The 19810-nt window shown below is 36.8% G+C and overlaps 1 long non-coding RNA gene across 5 annotated transcripts in view; it reads right to left on the bottom strand.

The window, feature by feature from the left end:
* LOC112650297 (uncharacterized) overlaps nucleotides 1–19810 on the bottom strand; it is a 104395-nt gene that overhangs the window by 66993 nt on the left and 17592 nt on the right. For 4 of the 5 annotated variants that reach the window (XR_007413931.1, XR_003130087.3, XR_007413929.1 and 1 more), the window contains one exon: nucleotides 177–301. This is a non-coding gene — a long non-coding RNA (uncharacterized LOC112650297). Of the gene's footprint in view, nucleotides 1–176; nucleotides 302–19600; nucleotides 19801–19810 lie in introns of all 5 variants that reach the window. The other variant, XR_007413932.1, reaches the window with a different exon arrangement.

Genomic DNA, 19810 nt, shown 5'->3' with positions numbered 1-19810 from the left:
TGCAGACAAAAGGAAGGAGCAACAGTGGAGATCAGGAGAAGGAGGAAAACTAAGTGGGGTGTGTTATGTCCAAGTACAAGATCCAGTGCTCATCCTCTGGGGGATGTCTCCCACACTTGCCTGGGTCTACATGGGGAGATACATTGGCCACATTCTGTGTTCTCAACACTACTTACCTAGAAAGCTTGAATGAAGCCACGTCCTTGAATTTGATCCCATGTGCCACTTGAGTTTCTTCTAAAACTGTTCAGACCTGGGTGGGAGAGAATGGTGAGCTACATCAAGGGTCTCCTGGGGCCTCCTAAAAGAAAAACCAAAAATTTGGGTTGGCTAATTCTTTTTTTTAACTCTTGTTTTAAGCCAAGAATCAATGTTCAGGGTACAATATGATTTTCTTGTTTAACAAATAAAGGTAATCTATGTTAAAAACAAACCATAGTATTTTTGCCAATATTTAGTTTTAGTTTTCTTTTGACAAAGCAGTGAGCTGTTCTTCATCTTTGTTCTCCTGTAATTCAGCCTTTTTTGGGTAGTCATGTGCTCTTAGGCCTTGGTAACAAAGTGATCTTGTTTGAATGTTGACATTTTCTTTTTAGCAAGCATATCTGAGCATATTTACAAAGTCAGCTCATAGCCACAGCTGAAGTCACTTGGGACCAGTAATCAACATTGTTTGACAGGATCAAGTCTCATGTGTGGGTTTAGAATATGCCTACGTGTGAAAAGAAAGAAAAAAAAAATGCAGAAGACATCCATACCGAAATGATTACATCTCAAAGCATTCCTTGCTAAACAGAGTCTCACATCTTTGCTATTCAGAGGGAAAGGAAAGAGAGAATCCCAAGAAAGCTTAAACCCAGTGCTGAGCCCAACAGGGGGCTAGCGATTATGAGCAGAAATCATGACCTGAGCCAAAACCAAGAGTCTGACGCTCAATCAAGTGAGCCACCCAGGTGCCCCATGACTTAATGTCTTTAAAAAAAAACAATTTAAAAGATAGGCAGGGATCCCTGGGTGGCGCAGCGGTTTGGCGCCTGCCTTTGGCCCAGGGCGCAATCCTGGAGACCCGGGATCGAATCCCACATCGGGCTCCCGGTGCATGGAGCCTGCTTCTCCCTCTGCCTGTGTCTCTGCCTCTCTCTCTCTCTCTCTCTATGTGACTATCATAAATAAATAAAATTTAAAAAAAATAAAAATAAAAAAAATAAAAGATAGGCAGAGGTCCCGAATAGACATTTTTCCAAAGAACACAATACAGATGGCCAACAGGGACATGAAGGATGCTAAATATTCGTAATTATCAGAGAAATGCAAATTAAAACCACAATGAGATATCACCTCCTACCTGTTAAATTTGCTATTTTTCTTAATAACTAGTGTTGGTGAGACTATGGAGTAAGAGGAACCCTCCTGTGCTTCTGGTGGGCATGTAATTTGGTGTAGCCACTATGGAAAACCAGTATGGAGGCTTCTCAAAAAATTAAAAGTAGCACTATTATATCCACTGATTCTACTTTAGGATGTTTATCAAGCAAATGAAAACACTAATATGAACACCTTTTTGCAACTGTATGTCCCTTGTAGCTTTATTTTCAGTAGACAAGATCCTGAGGCAACGAGTGTCTGTTGGTGAATGAATGGATAAAGAAGTTGTGCTATGTATATACTGTGTATGTGTATTATGTGGAATATCAATCATAAAAAAGAATGAAATCTTAGTATTTATGACAACTTGGATGGACCTAGAGGGCATCCTGCTAAATGAATTAAATCTGAGAGATGAAGACAAATACTGTATGATTTCACTTACATGTGGGCTCTAAAAAACAGCCGAGGAATAAAAACAGAAACAGACTCACAGATACAAGAAACCATAGTTACCAGATGGGGGAGCTTGTATGGGCTCGGTGAAATAGGTGAATGGCACTGGGAGTAACAAATTTTCTGTTAAAAAGTAAGTCCAGGCGTCTGCCTGGGCAGCGCCTGAGCCCTTCCGCTCAGGGCGAGATTCTGGGTCTGGGGATGAGTCCCCCATTGAGCTCCCCCGGGGGAGCCTGCTTCTCACTCTATGTCTCTGCCTCTCTCTCTCTCTCTCTTTCTCTCTCTCTCTCTCTCTCTGTCTCTCATGAATAAATAAATAGAATCTTTTTTAAAAAATAAATAAATGAAAAGTAAGTCATGGGAATGTAATGTACAGCATAGGGAATACAGTCAATTATATTGTGATAACTTTGTATGGCGACAGATCGTAACTAGACTTCTTGTGGAGATGATTTCATATGTAAAAAAATATTGAATGACTGGGACGTACATGTAAAACTAATAGGATATCGTTTGTCAACTGTACTTCAAAAAATTATCCCTTTGAATGGTTTTTATTTTGATTTTCGTTGGATCTGTTATTAATATGGTGACCCTTGGTTTTATATTTCTTTGCATTTTCCTAATGCATTTTACCCATTTTCTGAGTTACTTCCTTCTAAATGTAAATATAACAGCATGAACCATACTTGGATTCTGGAATTCAATCAAGTATCTTTGGTTTTTCTTTCAAATATTTAAGGTCACTCATATTATATAATATGCTTATAAATTTTTATTTTGTTTTCTTTTTGGGGGATACTTTTTGATTGATTTCTTTTTTTCTCATAATTTTCTGTGACACATTGACATTTTTCTCTCTCCACCCTAGCCACTCTTTAATTGTATTGTTTTATTTATGTCTTTAAAAAATGAACACCATCTTTGTACAGTTAATGCTCTAAGTAGTGAAATAATGGCAGTTAATTTTCTAATTAAACTCTTTTTAGAGCAATTTTAGCTTTATCTCAAACTTGAAAGGAAGTACAGAGAGTTCTCTCTACTCCCTCTCCTTATATACATACAACCTTCCCGATTACCAGCATCCCTCACCAGACTGGTACATTTGTTACAGTCAGTGAACCTACACTGGCATGTAATTACCACCCAAAGTCTGTAGTAGTTTGTATGGGACTCTCGATATTGTACATCTTAGGAGTTTTGACAAATGTATCAATTATCGTAGTAACACACTGAATGATTTTTTTATTCTTCTGCTAACCAGTGAACTCTACTGTCTCCGAACTTTTGCCTTTTCCAGAATGTCATAGAGTTGTGATCATACACCTTGAAAAGCTTTTCCGGTTGGTTCTCTTCACACAGTAATAAGCATTTAAGTTTCCTCCACGTCTTTTCATAGCTTGATAGCTCATTTCTCTTTAGCACTGAAAAATACACTATTGTCTGGATGTATCTTAGTTTATTTACCCATTTACCTCCTGAAGGACATCCTGGTTGCTTCCAGGTTTTGGCAATTAAGAATAACACTGCTGTAAATACGTGAGGGCAGGTTTTTGTGTGGATGTAAGGTTTCAGTTCATTTGGGTAAATTCCAAAGAGTGTTACTACTAAATCATATGGTAAACGTGTGCCTAGTGTTCTAAGAAACCACCAAAATGGTTTCACAGTCTTCCAGAGTGGCTGTACAATTTTGCAGTCCAACCAGGAATGAATGAGAGTCTCTATTGCTCCCTATCCTTGCCAGCATTGGGTGTTGTCATTGTTTTGGATTTTGGCCAGTTTAACAGGTATGTAGAGTGGTATCTCATTGTTTTTGAAATTTGTAATTTCCTAACAACATATGATGAAAAAAATATTTTCATATGTTCATTTGGCATCTGTATATCTTCTTTGGTGTCTGTTCAGGTCTTTTGCCTCCTTTTTAAATTTTTGTTTTTGTTGTTGAGTTTTAAGAATCTTCGTATATTTTGTATAACAATCCTTTATCATATATGCCTCTAAAGATATTTTCTGTCATTCTATAGCCTCTCTTCACATTCTCTTGATACCATATTTAATGGAGCAGAAGTTTTTGATGAAATCTGTATTATTAGACATTTCTTTCATGGATTGTGCCTTTGGTGTTGTGTCTAGAAAGTTATAGCCATCCCCAAGGCCGCCAAGATCTTCTTCTATGGTAGCTCCCAGGAGTTTTATGGTTTTTTCATTTTATGTAGAGGTGCCTGATGCATTTTGAGTCATTTTTTGTAAATGGTGTAAGGTCTGTGTATGGATTCATTTCTTTGCACATGTATGTCCATTTGGCCCACCACTGTTTGTTGAAGAGTCTGCCTTTGCCCCATTGCATTGCATTTGCTCCTTTCTTAAAGAAAAATTGACTATTATTTATGTGGGTCTACTTCTAGGCTCTCGATTCTCTTCATTGATTTGTTTTTCCCTTCTTTCACCAGTACACACTGGAGTGCAAGAGGTGAGTAAAAGACACAATAAAAAAATAAGTGAAAATGAAAAATTGTATGAGAAAGTAAACTACTTCAAGACTAACTGTAGAGCTATACAACCAAGACAATGTCACTTTATACTAAGTCTTGAAGTAAGGTAGTGTCAGTCCTCCAATCTTGTGCTTCTCCTTCAATATTGTGTTCACTCTCGTGGGTCTTATGCCTCTACCTAGAAACTTTAGAATTAGTTTGTCATTATCCACAAAATAGCTTGATAGGGTTTTGATTGGGATTGAGTTGAATCTTCAAATCTAGTGGGAAAGAACCAACTACTTTGACCATATTGAGTCTATACATGAACATGGAATGTCTTTCTATGTAGTTCTTCTTTGACATTTTTCATCTGCATCGTCCTCATAGATGTCTTAGACATATTTTGTTGTATGTATACCTAAGTACTTCATTTGGGGGGTTGCTAAATTAATGGTAATGTATTTTTAACATCAAATTCCATTTGTTCATTGTGTTATATAGGAAAGCAATTGACTTCTGTATATTAACCTTGTAGCTTACAATCTTGCCATAGTAACTTAATAGTTACAGGAGATATCATATTGATTCTTTTCAGTTTCTCTACATAGACTATACTTAGTCATATACTACTAAAGACAGTTTTATTTTTTTTCCAGTATGTATACCTTTTGTACACTCTTCTTGTCTTACTAAATGAGCCAGGACTTACAGTACAAGGTTGAAAAGCAGTGCTGAGAGGGAACATCCTCACTTTGTTACTGATATTAGCAGGAGAGCTTTGAGTTTTTCATCATTAAGTACAGTGCTAGCTGTAGGTTATTTTGCTCTGTATCAAGTTGAAGGAATTCCCTTCTAATCCTTGTTCACAGAGAGTTTTTATCATGAATGGGTGTTTGATTTTGTCAAATGACTTTTCTGCATGTATTGATAGGATCATGTGGTTTTCTTTTCTTCTTCAGCCTGTTGATGAGTTGGATTATGTTAACTGATTTTGTAGTGTAAAAGCAGCCTTGCATACCTAGGATAAATCCTTCTTGATTGTGGTGTGTAATTGTCTTTTATTTGTTGTTGGATTCAATTTACAATTTTTTTTTGTTAGAGATTTTTACATTTATGTTCAAGAGAGTGGTCTGTAGCTTTTTGTTTTTGTCTTGTAATGCTTGTTGGATTTTGTACTAGGATAATGCTGGTCTCATAGAATGAGTTATGAAGCATTCCTTATGCTTCTGTCTTCTAAGAGAGATTGTAGAGGATAGCTATAATTCACTTGAAAAAATAGATATAGGCCTATTCAGATTGTCTGTTTCTTCTCATAAGTTTTTTTGCATTCAAGGAATTGGTCCATTTTGTTTATGTTACCAAATTTGTGGGCATACAGTTGTCCATAGTATTTCTTTATTACCTTATTAATCTCCGTGGATCTGTAGTGATGTCCCTTCTTTCTGATTTTAGAAATTTATGTCAGTTCTTTTTGTCTTAGTCTGGTTATAGGGCTATTAATTGTATTGATCTTTTCAGAGAACCAGCTTTGGTTTCATTGGTTTTTCTCTCTTGGTTTGCAATTTTCAATTTCATTAAATTCTGTCTCACTATTTTTTCTTTAGTTTGCATTTAATTTGTGCTTCTTTTATTTTCCTCCAATGGAAGCTTAGATTATTAATTTTAGACATTTCTTCTTTCCTAATATTTTCATTTAATATACAAATATTGAATTTTAAAAATATTTATATATTAAATTTTATTTATAAAATTTATAAATTTTCCTCTAATACTGTTTTCACTCCATCTCAGCAATTTTTGTTAAGTTCTATTTTATTTCCATTTAGTTCAAAATATTTTTAAAATTTCTCTTGAGAATTCTTCATGGACTATGTGTTATTCAGAAGTGTATTGTTAAATTTTGAAACATTTAGGATTTTCCAACTATCTTTCCATTGATTTTTTTAAAAATATTTTATTTATTTATTTGCAAGAAAGAGAAAAAGGGAGAGAGAGAGTGCACAGAGGGAGAGGGAGCAGACTCATCACTGAACAGAGAGCCCAACACAGGACTCAATCCCAAGACACTGAGATCATGACTGGAGCTGAAGACAAACATTCAACTAACTGAACCACCAAAGCACCCCTCCATTATTGATTTCTAATTTAATCCTACTGTGGTCTGAGGACAGACATTTGATGATTTCTATGCCTTTAAATTTATTAGGATATGTTGTATGGTCCAGTATATGGTCTGTGTTGGGGGATGTTCCGTAACAGCTTAAGAAAAATGCATATTCTGCTGTTGCTGAAGTAATCTATAGAAGTAAATTATATCCATCTGATTGATGGTGCTTTAAATTCAACTGTGTTCTTACTAATATTCTGTCTGACTGGTTTGTCCATTTCTGATAGAGGAGTGTTAAAATACGGAATCAAAAGAGTAGATTCATTTATTTTTCCTTGGAATTTTGTTGCTCTGATATTGGGTGCATATGCTTTAATGACTGTTGTGCTTTCTTTGAATATTGACTCCTTTATCATTATGGAATGTCATATTTATCCTTGTATCCCTGATAACTTTCCTTGAAAGTTCTGAAATCTGTTCTGAAATAGTACAATTACTCCTGCTTTCTTTTCATTTAGTGTATTAGAGTTTTCTCTGGGAACACAGAATAGGAGATGAATGGATAGATGGATGAGAAGTTTTACTCTAGGGACAGGCTCACATGATGATTATGGAATTTGAGAAATCTCATGATCTGCTGTCTAGAAGTGAGATACCCAAGGAAGCCAGTGGTGTAATTGAGTCTGAGATAAGGGACTAAGAACCATGAAAGCAGAAGAAGATGGATGTCTCAGCTCAAGCAGAGAGCTGATGAATTAACCTTTCCTCCCTCTACCTTTTTATTCTATTCAGGCCCTCAATAGGTTGGATGATACCTGCCCACATTGTGGGGAGCCATCTGCTTTACTCAGTTCACCAGTTCAAATGCTCATCTTTTCTATAAACAATGTCCCAGACACTCACAGAAATGTTTTGCCAACTATCTAGGCATCCTTTTATTCAGTCAAGTTGACATATAAAATTAATGATCTTAATTAGTGTTAGCATGTGTCTATACTTACTTTTAATCCCTGTGTCTATATTTTCCAGTTTTTCCTCTTTTCAGATTTGAAGTTCTCCATTATATACTCAAGCTCAGAGAGTCATTCCTCAACTGTGTCTAGTCTGCTATGAGCCCACTCAAAGTTCTACTAATTTTGATTGCTAGCAGGTTTTTTTGAATTTCCATTTTTCTCTTTATATTATCCATCTGTTCTTACATCTTTTCTACTTGTTCCATTAAAGCCATTTGTATATTAATCACAATTTTAAAAAGTTCCTTGATAATGCCAACATACCTGTAGTATCTGTCTCTGGTTCTGATGCTTTTATAGTCTCTTCAAACTGTGTTTTTGCCTTTTGGTATGACTTGTAATTTTTTTGTGAGAAGTAGACATGAGGTACTAGTGAAAAGGAACTACATTAGTAATGTAGTGAGAAGGTATGGGGAAGAGGATGCTTTCTGTAGTTCTGGGATTAGGTTTTCATTTCCCGGCAAAACCATGCTCCTAACTGTTTTTGTTTCCTGGACCATGCTCCTCACCTTTGCTTTTCATTTCCTTCTGCACTCCCAGTTAGGTGGAACCAGACAGCCAGTGGGGGCTGGTTTGGATATTTTCCTTCCTCCAGGTTGTTGACACTCTGGTAGGATAAATTCTGTTGAGGTAACAGAGTGCTCTGGCATATTTCAACATGCATCCTTTTTCTGCCCTCCTGCCAAAAGCATAACTGGATTTTCTCTGACATTCACCATGACAATCTGGTAGATTTCCCAGAGTTAGAACTTTAAAAAGTGGGGGATCCTCCATAACTGGTTCCCCTGGAGTTTTTATCACTAAGGCTTGTCCATACTGAAGCTCCAGCAATTCATCAATTACATGTCACATTTCCCTTCTCTGGTATTGTTTTCCTTGAAAGTTTCTACTCCAATTTGGGATTTTCTATATCCTCCTTTCTGTCTTCCCACTCTGTGGTGGTAGTTTGCCCTGTGATTTACCTTCTCTCATGCATCTAAGAAGCATTTTTGATATATCTATTTATAAACATTTCTGCTAGTTGTTAGAATAGAGTAGCAACATCTGAGCTCCTTTCCTGCTGGATGGGAAACCAGAAATCCCTGACAAGTGACCCTTTTCTTTGTAAATTAAAGAATTGGCACATTCAGACTTCCCTCCACCTCCTTTTACATATAGTTTGTTTTTTTTTTTTCATTGAATTATTGTTTTAGTTATGATGGTTATTTTTCTTGACTGGAAGGAATTAGTTTGAAAATATATTTGCCTTGTTTTTGTTTTGACTTTTTTATTCTATTTATTTAAACAACAACAAACAGTTCACCCATAACCTCCCTCCTGACCAACCCTCAGCCACCAAGGAGAAGGGAAGGAGCCTCATAAGAAATATGAACTAAACAATGAGCAACTCAAATCATCATTAAAAAAAAATTACCTACTGCTGATGACAGCTGAGATAGAACCAGGTGTTGATTTTTTTCTGATTTTTTTTTTTAAATCCCTCTTGGACAAGTACTTCTTCTTGAGCTGAGTAAAAGGAGAGATGGCTGCACCCAGAAGATCACTTGGCCAATGCCCACAGCACATTTCACAGCTCCGTTTCAGAGAAAGGGACTTGAGCTGTTTCTGTTCCCACAAAGCTGCTCCGAGGGTAGTCAGCCAGCCTCAAGTGCCATGCTGGAGGTCCTGGGTGGGCTGCCTACCTTCCACGCAGAAGCCTTCCTCCAGGCACTGACCAGGCCTCCTTCAGAAGGGTTCTAGGTCTTTGAGACTCAGTCTGAGCTTTGAATGTGCAGGCTACTTCTCCAGCTGCCTGGTGAAGTACGTTTCTCCCTAGTATTGGCTTTAGGTGTGTCCGTTTCATTTCCTTTAATTCATTCTCTCTGTGGCTAAAATTCCTTATAGTTTTTTGTGGTTCCTGAGTTAAAGAGTGAGCATGTATTTTTTCACTCTCTGGCTTTTTCAGAATTTGCTTTGTATTTGTAATTGTATTTGGCTTCAGTGGAAAATGGTCTCTAAACCCACTCCTCCATTACCAGCCTTTCCAGAAGTTTTCAATTTCATCTTTAAAAACATGTTGCAGGGATCCCTGGGTGGCGCAGCGGTTTGGCGCCTGCCTTTGGCCCAGGGCGCGATCCTGGAGACCCGGGATCGAATCCCACGTCGGGCTCCCGGTGCATGGAACCTGCTTCTCCCTCTGCCTGTGTCTCTGCGCCTCTCTCTCTCTCTCTCTCTCTCTCTCTGTGACTATCATAAATAAATAAAAATTTAAAAAAATAAAAATAAATAAAAAAATAAAAACGTTGCAGGACAGCCAGGATGGCTTAGCTAAGGTTTAGCGCCGCCTTCAGCCCAGGGGGTGATCCTGGAGACCCGGGATGGAGGCCTGTGTCAGGCTCCCTGCATGGAGCCTGCTTCTCCCTCAGCCTATATCTCTGCCTCTCTCTTTTTTTCTCTCTCTCTCTGTCTCTCTGTGTCTCTCATGAATAAATAAATAAAATCTTAAAGAAAATGTTGCAGAAGAACCTTTGCTTTCATTAACACCATTTCATTTTTATCACCCTGAAAAAGATGGGTGAAATATGAAAGGATATTAGTATGAAGGCTAGTTGCAAATATCTAGAAGTGGGTATCTCCTATAGTGGGTCCTTTTTTGATAAGTGTGTATTGTCTATTGCCATTGGAGTGTACATAACTACAGATTAGGAAGGTGCACTCTAAAATCTGTGCTTACTGTCCAAGCAAGTACTACATAAAACAGGTGAATTAAGACATATACCCTGACAGCCTGTTCACTGAACCTTTATAATCCATGTATTTTAATTAACTAGCTTCTTTGGCTCACAGAAAGGTTTCACTGAATAAATTCTTTTTTTTTTCTTTACCCTTTTCTTTTTCTTTTATAAAATCAAATTTACCTAAACACTCCATTTAATGACTGTTAATTAAAAGTAAACAAGTACTTTCTAATTCCCTCTGGAATTTTAAATAGATTATCCAGAACACCATTTCTCCAAAATAGCTTACTAACCTTTAGAGGTTTTGTTGGGGTTTTTTTGTTTTTTTTTTTTGTTTGTTTGTTTTTTGTAACCTTTAGAGTTTTGTGTGAAAGACACTCAAGTGGAGGTGCCCAGGTGGCTCAGTCAGTTAGGTGTCTGCCTTTGGCTCAGGTCATGATCCCAGAGTCCTGGGATTGAACCCTGCATCAGGTTCCCTGCTCAGTGAGGAGTCTGCTTCTCCTTCTGACCCTCCCATTTCTTGTGCTCTCACTCACTTTCTCTCTCTCAAATAAATAGACAAAATCTGGAGGGAAAGAAGGATACCCAACTAGCTGCTTTATAAGCTTGTTGGAATTTTAAGATTATGAATTCTTTGCATAGCATTTCATCTTTTAGGGCATATTTATATGCATAATCCTGGACTATCCTAGTTGTTTCATTATTTATAGAAAGTTAGAATAACAGTAGGTAGTCTATGCTTGCTTTCTCTTGAAGAATGAATGACTTCTCTAACATTTTATGTTAATGTTACTTTTTAGTTCTCTCATTCTCTTCCATGTTTTCTGGGAAGCATGTGGTGGTAGGATGACTATGCATCTATGACCTCTGCCTCCTGTTGGTTATGTTACCTTATATAAAAAAAGGATATTTTGAAGATGCATTGAAGGCTAAAAATTGTTTGATTTTAAAATAAAGAGATTATTCTGGATTATGTGTACTTTTGGCTCAATTTAATCATCACATGGACTTTTAAAAGCAAAAGAGGGAAGTAAGGGGGAAAAAGGCCAGAGAGATTGGAGGGGTAAGGGGAATTCATTATGTCATCGTGGCTTTGGTGATGGATGGGCCAGATAGGAAGGAATGCAGGTAGCATCTAGGAGCAGACAGCAGACCCTGGCTGACAGCCAGCAAGAAAATGGGGACCTCAGACCTACAAGACCTCCAAAAAAGAACCTAACCTACCTGACATTATAGATTTGTGAGGCCCAGAACAGAGGATCAGGCCAGTCCCAACCAAACTTCTGATCTCCAGAAGATAGGGGATAATAAATCTTAGGCAGGATATGAAGATAATAAATGGGTTACTTGTTTTTCTGTCATTTGTTACAGCAGCAATAGGAAACCAAAACAGGTGCCATTCACACTCCAGAAACTTGGAATTTATGCCGGAGGACAAAGTGGGAAGGAGGTGGTGTGAAGAACTAATTGGCAATGTTAGTCCCTCTCAAAGAGAAGCATGCCCCCCACATTCATGTAAGGACCTTTCTGGGGTTGAGGTTCTATGCCAGGCAAACAGGAAGCCCAATGCACATCTCCCTTTGGGAGCAGAATAACTTGAAGTGGAAAAGGCAAGGTCCAGGCACAGCAATCAATGAGGCCATGGGGAGAGCCTTTGTCCACAATAGGCAAACACAGAGGGAAAAAAAATTTGGGGCCTTTGAAAATCTAGAGAAACCACTTTTGGAAAAAAAAATAATCCTTTTAATTTGATTCATTTCCTCACAAGTCAATAAAGTGCACATGCATTTAGGAGAATAAATTAGAAGGAAGAAATCGCCTGCAATCACAAAAGATTCCCTGGATAATAAAAATTGGACTGCAAATTTTAAAAAGTGATGAGTGTAGTGAATAGCTTGCAGGAGGGAAGGAAAATGAATTCATGCAGTAAAAAGGCAACCTGGCTTACAAAAGCCACAGAAGGAAAAGGGAATAAAATACAGAGAAAAGATAGGAAAGATCAAGAAAGTGCGTCTGTGTAATAAATGTACCATTTGGCTTGAAGTACTAAAGAAAAACTAGAAAATTTTATTGGTTAAAAAAATTAAAAGGCCTGAATATACATACTGCATGGATTTAACAATAACTATAGAAAAAATAATGAAGAAAGGTCAAGAAATATGATGCATATGTTTGGAGATTGAAAATGATTCTGTGCACATCTGAGGAGAAGGGGAAGTTATATCCAAAGAAAGGAAAGTACAAGGCTTCAGAATTTTCTTCTGCAACACCAAACACCAAAAGCCAATAGACGATTAGAGTATTGGAAGTGGCTTTTTTTTTTTTCCTAATTAAAATGTAATGCTTTGGAGAGAGAAAGCATTTGCAGTGGGGGTCAAGAGAACCATGAGAAAAAGAGATGGAAGGAATCACCTATTGCCAAAGTCTCAGAGACTATTATCCTTCTGAATATTTTCAATAAAATTCCCTTAGGCAGTAAGATTTGTTAAAATGTTCAATGAATATTTAAGGTCACGAGGAAGGAAATAAATCCGGTCATCATCCCACCACTCAGGGACAACTACCAATAACACTCTATTTGGGAAGTTACTTATATGTTTCTTCACAATAATTGAACTCACACAGTGCAGACTTTATTGTACTTGGATTTTTTCTGATTTAAAACTATGTTCTGCGAACTTTCCAAGTTAGTGTCAGGCTACACCTGCCCCTCAGCTTCAAATCCAGCATCCTACTTAGCAACCTGCTTTACAAAACAGGTCACGATCTGTGTAAACCACATTTCTTTTTTTTTTTTTTTTTTTTTTTTTTTTACCTCGACTGCTAGGGAGACTCCTATCTAGTCTCTTTACTTGTTATGCTTCTCTTTAATTAACACTCCACTCAAAAAAGATATACTTGTTTAATAACTTAAACTGCCCCATGTTTAAAATCAATTTAAAACAGATTAGAGGATCCCTGGGTGGCGCAGCGGTTTGGCGCCTGCCTTTGGCCCAGGGCGCGATCCTGGAGACCCGGGATCGAATCCCACATCGGGCTCCCTGCATGGAGCCCGCTTCTCTCTCTGCCTGTGTCTCTGCCTCTCTCTCTCTCTCTGTGTGACTATCATGAATAAATAAATTAAAAAAATCTTTAAAAATAAAAAAAAAAAAACAGATTAGAAACACATGTACTAAGAAACAATTCTAAATCCCTTACTTTTAAAACTTTCTAAAGCCTTTAAAGCTGTGAATGTAAAGGTCCCTGGCCACCTTATTCAACCTTTTAACATCGCGACTCCCTCTTCGTGGGGTGTGCTTCAGTCCTGCAACATCTCATTAGCTTGCAAACTGTGCTAAGTTCTGGCTCCTCCTAGACTCCTTAGACATGCTGTTCCCACTGCCTGAACTGCTGTTCCTGCCACTCTTGTGACTGCATCTTTCTCATAAGGCCTTAACTTTGCTAAGAAAAGCTTTTGGACTTGCTGATGCTTGAGATCTGCAGCTTTGCTTTTACCCGCCATTACACCAGAATTTGTGATTCGATGTTTGTTTACTATCTTGTCTCTTCTACATTATATAAGCTCCATGTATATTTTATTTATTTATGCATAATCAGCCCCTGCTGCAGTATTTAATTTTACTGAGTGCTCAAAAGAATCCCTTTTGAAAAAAACTTGACCTTTTTTTTTCATATTACAGAGGCTTCAAAAATGTGATCTTTTTCTTTGCTGCTGTGTATTTCAACACAGGAATAAAAAACAACATATCTCATCATTCATTATTATTAAATACTTAGTCTTTTGCAAAGCTTTGCATAAACATGCTAATGTATTGAAACATTCTTTTTTTTTAAACTTTTTAACATTTTATTGTGGAAAACACAGTTAATAGGAGATGTACCCTCTTAAAGTTTTAAGTGTGCAGTACAGTATTGTTGACTCTTCATACAGTGTTGCTCTTCAGATCTCTAGGAATTAACTAAATTTAGCTGAAAATGTATGCCTGTTAACCAGCTACTGCCCGTTTCTTCTTTCCCCTCAACAACACCTGGCAACCACTTCAGTGAGCCTATTTTCAATACCTCCTAGAAGGAGGATTGTGCAGGACTTGACCTTCTGTGTCTGGCCTGTATGCCTTAGCAGAGTATCCTTGAGGTTTATCATGTTGTGGCATAATTTTTTTTCTTGAGAGGCAGAATAGTATCCCATTGTATATATATGCCATGCCACATTTTCTCTGATGTTTCTTATACCACATTTTATCTGTTGTGTACACTCAGGTGATTTTCACATCTTGGCTATTATGAATAGTGTTGCAGTTAATATGGGAGTGCTCATGTCTCTTCAAGGCACTAATCTGTGTTCCTTCAGATAAATACACAGAAGTGGGACTGTTGGGTCAGTCATATGGGAGTTCTGAATTTTTTATTTTTTGAGAAAAACTTCCATGCGCCATTCTGCATACCTATGAAAAGTGTGTGGGATTCCACTTTGTCCACATCCCTACCAATGTTAGCCATCTTAAGAGGTGCAAGATGAAACCTCATTGTGGTTGTGATTTATGTTTCCCTGATGGTTAATGGTGTTGAGCATTTTTCATAGAACTTTTGGCCATTTATAGGTCTTTTTTTGAAGAACGGTTTCTTCAGGTCTTTTGCACATTTTTAAATGAGGTTATTAGTTTTCTGCTATTCAGTTGTAGGAATTCCTTATATATTTTGGAGATTAATCTCTTACAAGATGAATGATTTGCAAATACATTTCTTTCATTCTCTAACTTGCTTTTTCACTATTTTGTTTCCCTTGCTATACAGAACTTTTTAGTTAGTAGTCCCACTTGTCTAATTTTGCCTTTGTTGTCTGATTTTGTTTTGTTTTTTTTTTTTTCTTTTGTTTTGCTGTTTTGGTGTCCTCTACTTGAAAGCACTGGCAAGACCACTGTCATGAGTCTCCTCCATTATGTTGATTTTTCAAGATTTTAACAGTTCCAGGTCATATGTTTAAGTCTTTAATCCATTTTGAATTGACTTTTGTATAAAAGCTTCATTCTTTTGCTGGTGGCTGTCTGATTTTCCCAGCACTATTTTGTCAAAGAGACTGTTCTTCCCTCATTGTGCATTTTTGGCACCCTTGTCAGAGCTCTGTTGACCATATATGCTTAGATTTATGTCTGGGCTCTCTTTTGCGGTCCATTGGTCTTTGTATCTTTATGCCAGTTCCAAATCGTTTTGATTACTGTAGCTTTGTAATAGAATTTGGAAGCAGGAAATGTGATGGCTCTAGCTTTGTAACATATGTTGAAAGGAACTCTGATGTCTCTAGGTTTGTTCTCCTTTTTCCAGATTGATTTGGCTACTCATGGTTTTTCTTTTTGTGACTTCCAGAATTTATTTTCCTGTTTTTGTGAAATATGGCATTAGGATTTTGATGGGGATTGTATTGAATCTGTAGATTATTTTCAATAGGAATATGAGTTCTTCCAATTCATAAACATGGGTTGTCTTTCCATTTGTGTCTTAATATTTTTGAAGATGTGGCTATGAAATTTATTACATTATAATATTTATAATGCATTTGGATTAAATTTGAAAATTATTTTCTGAATTCACATATTGCATCTAATTAACATATCAGGTTAACATATTGATTTTATTTTACTTCTATTTTAATCTTTCCTGGGTCTGAAAGTGCAATCCCATTCTCAGCCTGGTGTTGTTTCATTTTTGTTTTTCTTTTTATTTCCTTTACATTAACATACAGTGTTATATTAGTTTCACATGTACAATCTAGTGATTCAACAATTCTATACATTACTCTGCCCACCATAGTAAGTGACTCTTTAAATCCCCATCACATATTTCACTCATCCTCCCCCACCCACCTCCTCTCTGGTAACCACCAGTTTGTTCTCTGTAGTTAAGAATCTCTTCTTGGTCTGTCTCTCTCTCTTTATTCCCCTTTGCTTATTTATTTTGTTTCTTAAATTCCACATAAGAGTGAAATCATATGGTATTTGTCTTTATCTGACTGACTTAATTCACTTAACATTGTACTCTCTAGATCCATCCATGTTGTTGCAAATAGCAAGATGTCACTTTTTATGGGTAATATTCCATTGTGTATGTATATGACATCTTCTTTATCCATTCATCTGTTGATGGATACTTGGACTTCTTCCATAATTTGGCAATTTAGATAATGTGGCTATAAACATAGAGTGTACATATTCTTTTGAATCAGTGTTTTTTTATAGTTTGGGTAAATATCCTGTAGTACATTCCTGGATTGTAGAGAGGTTTTATTTTTAAGTTTTTGAGGAATCTCCATACAGTCCTCCACAATAACTGCAGCAGTTTTCATTCCCACTAACAGTTCACAAGGGTTTCCCTTTCTCCACATCCTCATCAACACTTGTTATTTCTTGTGTTGCTGGTTTTAGCCATTCTGACAGGTGTGAGGTGGGTATCTCATTGTATGATGTGCAATTTCCTGATAAGTAGTGATGCTGAACATCTTTTCATATGTCTGTTGGCCGTCTGGATGGATGACATCTTTGGAGAAATGTCTGTTAATTTCTTCTTCCCAATGTTTAATTGGATTTATTTATTTTTGGAGTGTTGAGTTGCGTAAGCACTTTATATATTTTGGATACTAACCCTTTCTTGGATACGTTTTTTGCAAATACCTTCCTCCACTCAGCAGGTTGTCTTTTAGTAGTAGTTTTGTTAATTGTTTTCCTTGCTGTGCTTTAGTTCATTTTTGCTTATATCTCCCTTGCCTCCAGAGACATATCTAGAAAAATGTTGCTATGACCAAAGTCAGAAAAATTACTGCCTGTGCTCTCTTCAAAGATTTTTAGGGTGTCAGGTCTGTCTTGTTTAATTTCACAAATCAATATTTTTGTAGTTGTCAGTCGGTAAGTCTTTGACCTCCTTGGTCAAGTTTGCTCCTAAGTATTTATTTACTAGAGCTATTGTAAATGTAATCATCTTCCTAATTTCCCTTTTAGACAATTCATTATTAGTGTATAAAAACATAACTTATTTTGGTATGTTGATTTTGTAACACTGCAACTTTACGGAATTTATTATTTCTCACAGTTTTTAGATAGAGTATCGAGGGTTTTCCATATGAAGATCATGTAATCTGCAAATGGACAATTTTACTTCTTCCACTGCAATTTGAGTATGCATTTTCCTTCTTTCTTTTGTTTTTCCTAATTTGTCTGGCTAGGACTTCCAGTACTATGTTGAATAGAAGTTATGGGACTGGGCATCTGAGCCTTGTTCCTGATCTGTGAGCAAATGTTTTAAGTTCTCATCATGAGTGCAATGTTAGTGGTAGGATATCTTATTATGTTGAGGTAGTTTTCATCTCTTCTGAGTTGGAGAGTTTTTATTATGAAAGGTGTTGGATTTTATCAAAATTCTTTTTTTTTTGCATCTCTTGAAATGACCATATTATTTCAGTCCTTCATTCTACTAATATGGAGTATCACATTAGATGATTTTTGTATGTTGAGCCATTTTTACATACTAGAGATAAATCCTGGTTGGCTGTGGTATATGATTCTTTTAGTCGGCTGTTGAATTTGATTTGCTATTATTTTGTTGAGGATTTTTGCATCTATATTCATCAAGGGCACTATCCTGTGTTTTTCTGTTCTTCTGGTATCTTTGTATGGATTTGGTCTCAGTTGCTGTTGGCCTCATAAAATGACATTGGAAGTGATAAATATTTTTGAAGAATTAGAGTAAAATTGATGTTAATTCCTCTTTGTTTGGTAAAATTTACCACGGAAGCCAGCTGGTCTTGGGTTAGTTGGTTTTTTGTTCTTTGTTTTTAATTTGAGAGGTTTGGGTTCAATCTCCATGTTAGTTATAGATCTATTCAGACTTATGATGCCTTCATGGTTTAGTCTTTATGGGTTGTATGTTTCTTGGGATCTACCTACTAAGTTATCCTGTTGGCTGGCATATAATTATTCATAGTTGTCTTTTATGATCTTTTTTTATTTCTAAGGCATTTGTTATAATGTCCCTCCTTTTATTTCTGACTGGGAGTTTTCGCTTACCCTGGCTAATGGTTTCTCATGTATTCAAATGTTTTCAACTTAAAACACAGTTAAGAATTGTTTCTCTGGGTAAATATTTGAAAGTGGGAACTGTGTAAAAGTATATAAACATTAAATAGAGAAATAGGGTGTATTTCAGGATGGCAAATTTGGTTATGTTGAGTTACCAGTTTTGCCAAATGATTAATTAGCTGAACTATATTTTGCAAGAATTCCAGTAGGGACCCTGCATTACCAATTAAGATATGGAAAGCCACAAAACACTGTTGCTTCTCTCCTAGCAATGAGAATACAAGCTGGATAGGTGGGCAAGATACAGTTTGGTTTTTTAAAAAAAATCAGAGCTTAAGGCACAAAGATAACTAAATGAACTAAATTTTAAAAGCATTGGGCTCATCCAGGGGAGAAAGACCTATGGATATTTTAAGTGTTGTTGGAGCAGTGGGAAGAGAAGAAAACCACCACAGCCAAAGGAATAAGCCTGTTGAAATTTTAATTAACTTTTAATGGTCTTGGGGGCAGACAAGACGGATTACAGTACTAAGGATTCTCAGTCATAAAACAAACCTACATCTAGGCCTATTTCGTAAAGGCCTAAATGAGTGCATGGGAAAGGTATGTTGAAGCTTGTAAGGGAAAAGGAGAGTTGAGAAAATTCTTCTAAATCAATTAGGGGATTCACTGCTATGGCTTGCTGGAGGCAGGGTATAAGGCAGGGGAAACAGAAGTCTCCACTGACCAGGCCCTTCTGATGTTCACAAGTACCCAGCAGTGGCCTGCCAAAGGTTGAGATTAGGGCAAAAGAAGGAATAAAATCTCTCAAAGGTACCCTGGACTTTCACTGATGGGTAAGGCAGTATGTTCCGAATGCTGGAGGCAGAGGAATAGGTTGAACAAAGTCTTTAAAAACCTAGAAAGCCGGTAAGGACTGGAGAGGAAAAAAGAAACTCCTTGGTGAACCACAAAGCTGTCAACCAGGTTGTAAAACAGAGAAAAAACTGGCATTTAGGATGTAAAACATTAAGAGATATCTAAAATCTGGCTAATGCCCAGATTGCAAGCATCGTTAAAGTGAAAATTTTAGTTTCACCTTCAAACCATTTGAGGTCATACTAAATTTATCTAAAACTATCACACAATCTCACCCAAATTCAACTGTAGGTTATATGAATTTATCTGTCTACATTAGCAGTATGACAAAAGAAGGGGGATGACCTTTTCTAGAGGTTGATAATATTTACTAACTAGTATATGATTAAAATTCAGCATTAACTGGATGAATCAGTTATCAAGTTATTTACAAGTATCTATAATAATATTTAAAGGCAAAGTTTGAAAGTAAAGCAGTAAAAAGACTATGCAAACTCAAAGCATAAAAAAGGTAGTGTTAACAATTTAATTTAAACCTACTCACAGTGTAGGTTTCTAGACAAGAAGGATTATCAGAGGGACGCCTAGGTGGCACGGTGGTGGAGCATCTGCCTTAGCCTCAGGATGTGATCCCAGGGTCCTGGGATTGAATCCCACATTGGGTCCTCACAGGAAGCCTGCTTCTTCCTCTGCCTATATCTCTGCCTCTCTCTCTGTGTCTCTCATGAATAAATAAATGAAAATCTTTAAAGAA

The sequence above is a fragment of the Canis lupus genome, chromosome 11 (assembly GCF_003254725.2).
Source record: "Canis lupus dingo isolate Sandy chromosome 11, ASM325472v2, whole genome shotgun sequence".
Lineage (NCBI taxonomy): Eukaryota > Metazoa > Chordata > Mammalia > Carnivora > Canidae > Canis > Canis lupus.
Note: the sequence above shows the minus strand (reverse complement) of the source record. Positions and strands in the feature narration are given on the sequence as shown.